The sequence below is a fragment of the Serinus canaria genome, chromosome 5, assembly GCF_022539315.1.
Source record: "Serinus canaria isolate serCan28SL12 chromosome 5, serCan2020, whole genome shotgun sequence".
Lineage (NCBI taxonomy): Eukaryota > Metazoa > Chordata > Aves > Passeriformes > Fringillidae > Serinus > Serinus canaria.
In genome coordinates this window covers 51,109,476-51,120,172 of record NC_066319.1, presented here as the reverse complement: position 1 = coordinate 51,120,172, position 10,697 = coordinate 51,109,476, and the positions used below count along the sequence as shown (strand labels likewise).

The 10,697-nt window shown below is 49.7% G+C and overlaps 1 long non-coding RNA gene across 1 annotated transcript; it reads left to right on the top strand.

Moving 5' to 3' along the window:
- The first annotated feature begins 951 nt into the window (after positions 1 to 951).
- Positions 952 to 3,656, top strand: LOC115485456 (uncharacterized). The gene is made up of 3 exons (XR_003946215.2): positions 952 to 1,131; positions 2,402 to 2,532; positions 3,113 to 3,656. It is a non-coding gene; the product is annotated as an uncharacterized LOC115485456 (long non-coding RNA).
- Positions 3,657 to 10,697: the final 7,041 nt, after the last annotated feature.

Genomic DNA, 10,697 nt, shown 5'->3' with positions numbered 1-10,697 from the left:
GGTTGGTTCCTCACAAATCATCATCAGAGGAGCAGAAGATGGAATGAGCATGTATGCCCTGTATGACAGAAATGCCATCTTCTGTCTCTGCCTGTGTGTTGCAAGCTATGTTGGGAAAAGATGTACCAGCTTAGATGCCGACTGCATACCCCAAAACACACAGAGCTATAGGTCTGATGTGACTTGTGGCAGGCACAGCATCCAATTCACTGGGAAGAGCTACTGTACTATTTTCCTTGAAGCTCATAATATTAAAAAAACCCCCAAAAAACTAGAGCCAGTAGCTTCTGCAAGTAACTACAGCTAAACGACAGCTACTACTCTGCTGCAGCATCTGTAGTCTATCAGGTCAAGTCTGCCATGCCCAGGTGCCACATTCTCATTCCATGTAAAAGTGAAGAGCAGCAGCTGCACAAGTGGTAGAAATATAACTTGGCAGGCACAGAGGCAACCTGTGGAGGGGAACTGCATGATAACCCCACAGGACAGGGGGTGCCTCCTCCCTTCACTTGCTGTGTTGAGTCACAGTGGGGGATTGTATTAAGGGGGTAACAGAACGTGCCCCTTGGCTGGACCTCCTGCAAACACATCATTGGTGTGACGTGGGTGCTGCCCTATGTCCCACACAGCTTGTCACCAGTGTCACTTGGGGACAGGAACCTGAGGGACTGCAATGCCATGCTCTGAAGGATGTCCTATGCCAATTATGCCATAGGGGAGGCAGAGATAGAGGACAGTGATGAGGTGGGAGATGACTCTGACAATTTACTCTTGCTTGTATCACATAACACTTGTGTGAAGTTGAGAAAACCTGCACCAACACGATGACTGACACAGAATTTGTGTTGTCCCATGACCAGTGTGACCCTGCTCAGACTGCCAGACAACGTCACATCTCCAGTTGTGTAACACCACCATGCTCTCTAGATCCCAGGTCTTTAAACATTATTGAGCTGACTGTTTGTACCCTGGGGTGGGAATTCAAATATTGTTTATCAGTGGAAATGTTAACTACGTGTCCTTTGTTGGGAGTAAAGCAACCTGATTTCTCATACTTCTTCTGAAAGCAGGAACTCATTGGAGAGAAAAAATGTGTGCCAGCAGGGAAAAAGGAAGAGCTTTCATCTATGAGTGAGTACACAACGTGCAGGGTACAAAACAGTGTTTTGGTAGATACCAGTGTTTTGCAATTCAAGGATCACATGACTGGAAAAAAAAATCCATTTCTGCCATGGTATTTTTCATTTACAAACAAATAAAAATTAGGTGAAACTCTGTTAATTTATTGCTTTAATTTCTCCCCACCTTGTTTGTTTCCCTATTTTCTTGTATGGTACTGTGTATATTGTTTGGTTCCTTGCTTGCTTTTATTTGAAATAATTTTGCATGCAATTTTCTGAACTCTCACAGAGCAGAGAGACTAGTAAATGTGTATATTTATGCACCTTTGTGCTTGTACAAAGAATGATGGAAAGTTAATAAAATGCACATCACTGCAATCCTTTCATGCTTAAGATCCCCAAACAGAAACTGTGAGTATTCAAATAAAATAGAACTGATCCAAAATGTACATATTTAGCTTAGATAATAGCAGTCCCCAGATATGTGCCTCTTTCTGCAGTTGGAAATCTGTCAGTTGAACAAAGAGCAGGATATAGAGTGAATTAGGCTGTCCTTAAAGCTTTATGTGATAGACACACTTTATGGAGTTAGTTCCATTTCTCCCACATTTCAAAAGCAGACTCAGAGTCTAGTTATCACGATGGCAAACTCCACAAAATAATTTTTTTTGTAGTCAAGGACTGCAATATTTTTTAAAAGTCAGAATAAATGTTCAAAGAACAGTTTGTCCCAAGGCTTATGGTTCAGCTGTAGAAAGTTTCTTCTTGATCCATCCATCTGAGAAATTGTTCCTGAAAGTCATTCTGCATAAGGGTGTTTTGGCTATTTTTTTCAGGCAGAAAAAGTATAAATGAGCTGTAAAGCTCGTGTTGTTCTGAACTCTTTCTCTCCTCTTTCACCATGAGTTCATCAAACAAAATTCCACAAGAAACAAATGTTATTATGAGATTAGCAGAATGAACGCCAGAGTTCAGATACTAAACATTTTTTTTAAAAAACAGTGAGCTTAATGACATGAAGGAAGTTGTAGTTTAAACATCAAGGTCAATTATTTCGTTAAATATTATTTAAAAGTTCCTTGCCTTGAAACAAAACCAGAGCTATCCTTTTCCCAAAAATGCAAACAGATTATGCTGCCCTGTTTGTCATCTTCAATAGATAGCTTCTATTTGATCTTCAAATGAAAACAGTTTCTATTTCAGATTTATACAACAGGCTGCTTCTAAAAAGAAAAAAGATCTTAAGTTTGGACTGCTGTTTACTTTCCCTTCTAATCCAGTGAGAAGATTTGCATAAGAAAAGCAAGTAGATTTGAGTCTAGCTTTTGCTGTTGACATCGACATCGAAAGCATGAGCATCAGTGAGTCCTCTCAATTTATTCAGAAAGAAAACAATTGTTTTGTAAGTCAGGTGAGTAGAAAATCTTTCAGTCAGTTCAGCTGGGTTATTCTAAAAGTAACAAGGATTACTTATCAAGACTTAGTGATTTAAGTAAATAATGATAACAGTCAAACACTGAGAGTTTAAAACCTAACACCCCCCCCAACACACACTTTAAAATAACATCCAGAATTGGTGTTTCCTGGATCTTGCAAAGCAGCCCCTTGTATTTGCAGATAGCCTTCTCTCAATTCCTAACAGCAGCAGTGTCAGGGGGGCTTCAGTGAGCAGAACAGTGCTGGGAGCTCTGGGTCTCAGGACCCAGCAAGTGCCCCCAGCTCCAAGCATGACCCCTGGGGCAAACCATTCACTCCTCTGTAGAATGGGAATAGAGATTCAGACCTACAAGAGTGCTGTGAAGCAGAGTAGTTTTATGTGTGCAATGTACTTGAAATTTTTTTTTTTTTTTTGGTTTATAGAAAGGCAAATTATTATTTTTTAGGAAGAGTATTAGAAGGGATACTTTGGATCATGGGGTAAAGTTCCTTGCTGTGGGTGGTAACCACATCTCAGAAGTTGGTTCTCAAACCAGTCAAATTCCATCTTCCAGGTGCTTTGATTCCTTCCTGACTGCGGAAGGCCTTTCTGGGTCCTCAGCACTCTGGTGGAGTGAAGGTGCTTTTCTTTTTCCATCTTGAATCCCTTCCTGGACAGTTTGTACCAATTCTTTCTCATATTTTATTTGGGAGAAGGGGAGAGAAACTGTCTCGCAATTTTCAGATTCATTTGAATTTTTCTCTGAGCCCCAGACACCTGGTGGAAAGATGCCAGCAATGCTGTAGGCTGGTTTGATGTACCAATAAAAATAAAATTAAATTTTAAAAACCCCAACCCTCGTGTAAGAAAAGCGCCATTCTTAGAAAGCCTCCAGCGTTCCAGCTAGAGCACAAACAGCTGCTTATTTAGGACTCTTCTCGGTAAATCCACAGTCTCGGGCCAAAGGGGCAGCAGCTCTTGTGGTCTCGCACTAGCCCAGACCCCCCCAGGAGGGGGAACACACAGGGGAGAAGGGAAGGAACGAGTAGGGAGAGGGAACCATCCCCAAACAGCGGCTGAAACTTCGCCTGAGGAGGGCCGACGCTCCGCTGGGTCGAACTAAGGAGGAGAAGCCTCCGCGGGACGCAGGTCCCGCCCGAGTTCGGCCCCGCGCCCCACGCCCGCCCCGCCGGGCTCAGCCCCGCGGCCCCGGGCTCCGCCGCCCGGAGGAGGCAGCGGGGCTCGGCGGGGAGGGACATCGCTGTTTTGCCCCTTGGCTCGGGTTTTCCTCTGCCCAGGGAACAAGCGCCTTTGTTGGAGCTGCGCTCCCCAGAGCTGGGGGTGATTTTTCGTTTTTTTTTTGGTTTTGACATTTCTCCTCCGCTGCCTCCCGCAGGCCCGTCCCCGCAGCGGCGGCCCCGAGGGCGGACGGGGCAGCGCGCCGCCGCCTGTCCCCGGGAGAGCCTCGGGCACAAAGAGGAGCAGCCTGTGGGGCTGAAACGGTGGCCAGCGGGAGAGAGTCGGAGTACTTCGCCGGGGTGTAGGACAGAGGCAGCGGTCCGTGTCCCGAAGCCACCCCTGTCCCTGCTTTCCACTGGCAAAGGCAGTGTGTGCCCCCCGTGGAAATGCGGTGAGGCAGCAGCTCTGCCGGCACGGGGGGCGCGGGCTGCTGCGGAGGGGCCAGGGCCAGGTGTGCCATCGGGAAATACCACCTCCAGCCGCGGATCGAAGAGCTTCCAGGCCATGGCTGCACGGCTCGACAGGGGAGCAAACAGCCCGTCCCCATGCCCCCTTCGACAACTACAGCCCCCGCAGCCTCCATACCCAATAAGGCTGAAGCAGCACCCACTAAACATCCTCGAAAAGACCCTGCCGGACCTCTGAAACCCCAAAGAAAACCGAACACCAAAGTGGAAAGGAGCCAACGGGCCCACCAATGAGCCCCCCCGAATTGTGGGGGAGCCGGTCGGCACCGCCAGCACGGGCGCAGCGCTGCCAGCCCGTGGCTGGCCGCAGGGGGCCCGGCGCCCGGGGGACCACCCTCACCCTCCAACGCCGACTGCTGGTTCCTAATTCCTACGATTTCAACCACATTCCCCCAGGGATTACGGGGGCGGGATGGGGCTTAACCCCCGAGTACAATTGCAGTGGAACCACAAGGAAACAGACCGAGGTGAAGAGCAGAGCGCGCTCGCTGCCGTGTTGCTGCCGCAAAACTTGTGGGGCGTCGGGGCGCCCCACAAACAGGGGACAGTAAAGGGAGAGCCTCGCCCGAGGGCTCCGATCGCGGAGAGAGGAGCCGAAGAAAACGGGCTATTCCCGGGAAGCGGGGGCGGGAGCTGCCGGCTGTGCGGGACCAGCCCCCAGTGCGCACCTTCAGCCCCCGCGCAGCTCCGCTGGGACCTGCGCGGCTTTTGCACGGGCTATCGCGCCTGGCCGGCTCACATCGAGCAAGAGCCTTTCCGGGAACAGGCTACTAAAAGCAGCGAGAGCGGGAGGGGGAGGGTGGGTATGAAATAAAAGGCTAAAGAAACAGTGCGATTTTGGGACCAGGACCAAATCCTAACGTGTTACATAAAAGCCACGGGCGGTTCTTATCAGCAAGCCCGGCCTAAAGAGGAACAATCCCCAGGACCGGCTCCAAAACAACCCTGTTAAAGGAACAATTGTGAAATGCCAACTTCCCACCAGCGTATGAACAGCAGGAGCCGGGCATGTCCTGTCTATAACCGGGCTTCTGACAACCGACAGAGAGGGGAGGGGACGGAGGGGGATCCTCTCTTGACAAGATTTATCAAGAAACATTTAACTGGGCTTTAATCATATTAGCAAGAGCCCAATTAGGGCTGAGAGGGAAGCGAGGCTGGGGAGAGGAGGAGGAGCAAGCGATGGAGTCACTCGAGGATAAAGTCCTTTCATCAGGCTGCGCTCTCGGCAAACAGAGGAGTGCGAATAATCAGTGCCCTTCACTGGGGGGACGGGGGAGGGAGCGGCTGGGGAATGTGTGTAAAGGATCATTAAGGCCAGGCAGAAGGGGGTTTTTGTTGTTGTTGTTTTTAATTATTACGGCTATTAAGGTGGTGTCTCTGGGCTCTCTCGGGCGCTGTTCTCAGAGACAGAGCGGGGAAGAAGCGAAGGGGTTCTGAGGCACCTGCTGCACTGCGATGACCTGATCTGCGTGTGCGGATAGGTCTCTTCCTCCCAGAGAAAAGAGGGGCTCCGTCCCTCCCACCCGACCTCATATCACCGAGGGAGAATTTCCTTAAAAGCCCTTTTCCCCGCTCTCGTCTCCCTGATGTCGAGCTCTTCTTCCCCGGCGCATCCTACCTCCCAGCGCGGCTCCTCGGGGGTAGCGCGGCGCCTCACCGCCCCCGGCGAAGCCCAGTCCGGTGCACAGGGCTCGTCGAAAGCCCCGCAGAAAGCGCGGCGCTGGGAACGCCCAGGTCAGGGGCAGAGGGCAGATGTAGTCCCGGGGTTCAAACTCTCCGTGCTTTCGCGCGGGCAACCTGCCTTGTCTTTAGGGACTCGGTCGCTTCAGCTGTAGGGGATGGGGTGGGCGGACAGCAAAGAAATGAAGAAAAACTAGAGATGACAGGTGGGAGAAAAGGAAGAGGCTGTGGATAAGCCCGTGAACCCCCCTCCCCGGGTTACGCCACCTCGGGACACGGCGGTGGGAGCGCGGCAGCGGCCGTGACCCTCCTTGCGGCTTTCGAGACATCGCCAGCAGCTGCCGGCAGCTGCCCCGATTTCCTGCCGCTCCCCGCGGCCAGGAGAAGGGAGATAAGGCTGTTGGGCAACGAGGCACCTTTCACCCTAGAGGAGCCGGATCTTAGCGCCGCGGGGCAGAGGATGCTGTCTTTTCCTTTTTTTAACAGGACAGGGCCCGGATGGGGTTTGCCATTCGCACCGACGAGCATCCCCGCTGTCGGAAGACATCTGACCCGTGCCTGGAACGGAGGGGCTTTCGCCCCGAACGCCCCTCTCCGCCTCCTCCCCTCGCCCTGGGCCGCCACAGCCACGTCCTCGGGGACTCGCGGCCCCGGGGGCAGCACCTCCCCCCGCACCGTGCCCTTTGCGTGACCGTGCCCGCGCCGCACCTTCCCTGTCCCACGCTTACCTTTCCGGCCCGGCCGCTGAGGGGCTGCCCCCCCCCGCTCCCGCCCCCCGCCCCGTCTCCGCCATCCCCGCCGCAGGGGTGTCGCACGCCGCCGCGCCGGCACAGCCTCGGCTCTCGCCTTGCGCGCACTCGGCTGGCGCTGGCAGCCCCGCCGGGTTCATCCGAGGACAGCGGCGGCTCCGCGCCGCGGCTCGTCTGGCTGCCAACGCCGCGGCGAGGCTGACGCTGCCGCGGCCGGGGGTGACTCACGGCGGCAGCCGCCGGGTAGCGGATCCGACAGTCGAGCGGCGAGCGGGACATCGGGCCCCGCTCTTCGCCCCCTTCCCCGAGCACCGCGTGCCACCCGTCGCACCCATGCCCCCTCCCCGACCCCCTGCGCTTCTGCCAAGTGGACTAAACGTCCGGGTTTCCGGCAAATATTCACCCTTCCGACACCGAACGGGAGGCCGCCCCCCTCCCGGCCGGCACCCCTGTCGGAGGCGGGCCGGGGTCCGTCCCCGCGGCCGGCAGCGCTCCCGGCGGCACCCGCCCCCAACGTAAGTGACCGTCGGGGCCGGGAGGGGGTGGCCGTCCCTCGCGCCCCGTGCCCGGCGGGGCCGCTCTCGGCGCCAGGGCTTGAGCGGGCGGGCGGGCCGGGCCCGGGCCGACCCCCGGCCGTGGCCCCGAGCGCAGCCCCGGCCGTGGCCCCGCGCTGTCCCCGAGGTGTGTCCGGCGTGTGCCCAGGGGACAGCCGCCCGCCCGCGCACGGACAAAGGCAAACACAGAACCTCAACGCGGGGCGGGAGGGGACTCGGGGCACAGACCGGGACAGGGACTAGGAGTCCGAGTGACGGGCAGCGTCGGTGTCATCACCCTTGTGCTCTGCCCTGTTCAGCAAACACGCAGCAGGGTTTTAGACGCCTGCGGTTTCCATGGAGCCCTCCTGGCACGTCCCAGCAAAAACGTATGGCGGATGTCTTCGTGGCGAGCCTGCAGCGGGTCTCCCACCTTTTCTCAGGGCTCCCAGGTGGAATGTTTTCAGATCCTTTACCCTGCGTGGCTCAGCACCAGCAGTGATTTTGAGAAACATGCTTCGTGCATGACATCCTGTTCTGAAACAGAATTTTGAAGTGAGGCTGTAGCAACACACATCTTTCAGTCCAAGCTGTCTGCTGGATGCACAGTTTTAAAAGCAGAGGCTCCCTGAAATTAGGAGTTTATTAAAAGCTCATTTATTAAGAAGCTCAAGCCACAAAGGTAATAGTAAAGAGTGTTACATACTCTGCATACACGCTCAAGTTTTGGATAGAGGATGAAGGCATGAAGTCGGGCCTTTACTTAAAAATACTCTAAAGCTACTTGTCAGAAATGTGCTAAAATGGTAAGCCATGGATTTAGTGACATGGATTATGCTGCCAGTCCTTCTACCTTAAGTTCATTATTAAGTCCAAATTTCATCCCTTTGAGAAAAGATAGGCAGAAGAAGAGGGAAAGACTATTTTATTGAAATGCCGACATTGCTAACCATGGCAGTGTGAATTCACTACTATAATAAAACCTCAGCTAGCAGCCTAATTCCAGAGAGGTGATGTTATCCAGTAATAATGCAATCAGTTTATCGGCTGTAACATAGGAAACTAGGAATTACTTTATTTTATTGAGATTTTTGGCCAAAATGTAAAAAAATAAAAATAAATCTATAAGGTGCCAGGATTGAGGCAGGAGAGCTACCTTTGCTATTTAAAATAATAAACCAAAGTTCTTCATGGACGTTTTTCACTTCAGTGCAGTTTTACAAAAGCATTCTTAAAAAGGGACAGCTAGTGAGAATGCAAGCTTTCAAGCTAGGAATTGGAAGACAGAAAGGCCCAAGGGTGTAACATTGTTAAAAGTGAGAGGTCCCGAAAGCACAATGTTCACTTTACAAAATAGAAGTTTTCTCCTGGGTAATCGCTGAATGAGTTTGCCTTGATTTGCAGCTGTGAATTTAAGGGAAAAAAGGGAAAGAAAATAAATGAAGAAGACAAATGCCTTGTTAGTAAATTGTGATGCAACAATTAAGAAAATTGTGTCAGCTATATGAAAAATTGGAATTGACTGCTTAAGCTTTTGAGTTTGTATATTCGGGATTCTCCATCCCTCATATCTGTGTTTAATGCTTGTTTTTAAGGAATAAATATTCAGATAATTTTCGAGGCATCTGGCTCTCAAATTACAAACAAAAGCAGAAGTGAATTAACTTGTAAGGTGCATGTAGCAGTGGAACCATATTAGTGAAATCTTCCAGGCAGGGTTAGTCAGTGTTGTTAGTGGGGTCAGGATTTCAGCCACTGTGAAGGTTTTGTTGTAGCAGAAAATTGCAAGGATAGACCATATTATCCCTCTAATTCAGATTTAGATTTTGCTGTTGCTCTTGACGGTGTTCTGCCTGTTTAACCTTTAAATTCACTGGGGTCAGTGAGACTCTTTGGGCTGGGGCTATGAATTCTTTGAAGGAACAAATCTTAGGTTTCTCCATGTTGCTAGGAAGCCTAGAAGTATCAAGACAAAGACATATGAAAGTATGTGAAGACAATGAAAACAAAGTAATGAGTATAGCCAAATCATAACTGCCATTTTAACAGAGTGGCCTGTAAATAACAGAGCCCTACAAGAATACTTGGGTGTGTCTGAGTCAACCCATTTTGAAAACCCTATGATATGCAGCTGCAGAAATGACACAAATTCTTGAAAAACAAAACTTGAAATTTCTTGAAAATCACGTTTCCAAATACAAGTGCTGTTCTGCATCACATGTTGTCCTGTAACTCTTAAAAAGTAGGCTAAAGCTGCTACAGTGACTACCTTGTTCATCTGATCTACTCAAGGCAACATTAACCCTCTCTTACAACTTGCATTTAACAAAGCATTATTATATGTATTACAATGATTTGTGAATGTGCATAGTCTGGGCTGTGGTTGACATTCACTGTCAGGCTTACATCCAAGAACATACAAGTTAATTTGCACTACATGACCATTGGCACTACAGAGTAATGAGCTGCAAAAGGCATTTGGAGAACATTTTCCAAAGCTGCCCTTATACACTTGCTTGAAGCTAGAAAATAGACCTGATATAATGATAGCTGTTTTGGCTTTATTGTGGAAGATAATACCAGCTTGTTACTACTGGCTGGATGTGAAACAGAACTTTATGGCTATATGGATTGGATGTGGTATTTCAGCAGTCATACAGGGTACTAATGGAAGCCTTGTGAATTAGTTCTGTGAAAAGATTCAAGTGACAATTAATTACTGTTTCTCTCAAATACAAAATGAGAGGGCATTGAAAAATTAATTGAGGAAATTTATGTATGGATATGAAGCAGCATGGTAGTTTGGGTACCAGCTGCTACACAGGAAATTCCCAAACCACTAACTGATGGCAATTTTGAGAACTTAACAGGTTAGGTTCCAAACAGTGTTTTCAGTTTTTTTTTTTTGTTTTGTTTTTGTTTTTTTTTTTTTTTAATAAATTAGGCCCTGACAGAGAGATTACACTAGCCCAATAGAAACATTTTTTGCTTCCTTGGTGCATTATTCTTGAAGTCTTACCTCCTTCATCAATGCTCACAATTTCTCAGTTTTTTTATTTTTGATACAAAATGTCACCTTTTTAATTGAGAGACTGAGTATGATAGTGTGGAGGTGGGTCCTCATGTATACAGGAGGCAGAGAAGCAAGTGAAAGAAGAAAAGGGAAAGAAGAGGGAGTTTGGAGGGCACAGAAGGAAGACAGGAAATGTGGGGCTTGCAGTGGAATGACTGGTGATGGGATGGGAGAGGAGGAGACCAGACCACTGACTGTGGAGACAGCTGTGTTCAGAGTTTGTTATTTGATCAAACTACTCCTTATTTAACATGCCCTGCATTTCTCAGTGGGGATACAGCTTGGAATCTGTGTGAAATGGTGAAAGATTGAGAAAGTAAAGACAGAATGAAAAAGCAAGAGACAATTCCCTAATTTGTTTCTTTTGCATTTCTAAAGCCTGTCAAGCCCACACATTGGGTAGGGTATGCTTAGA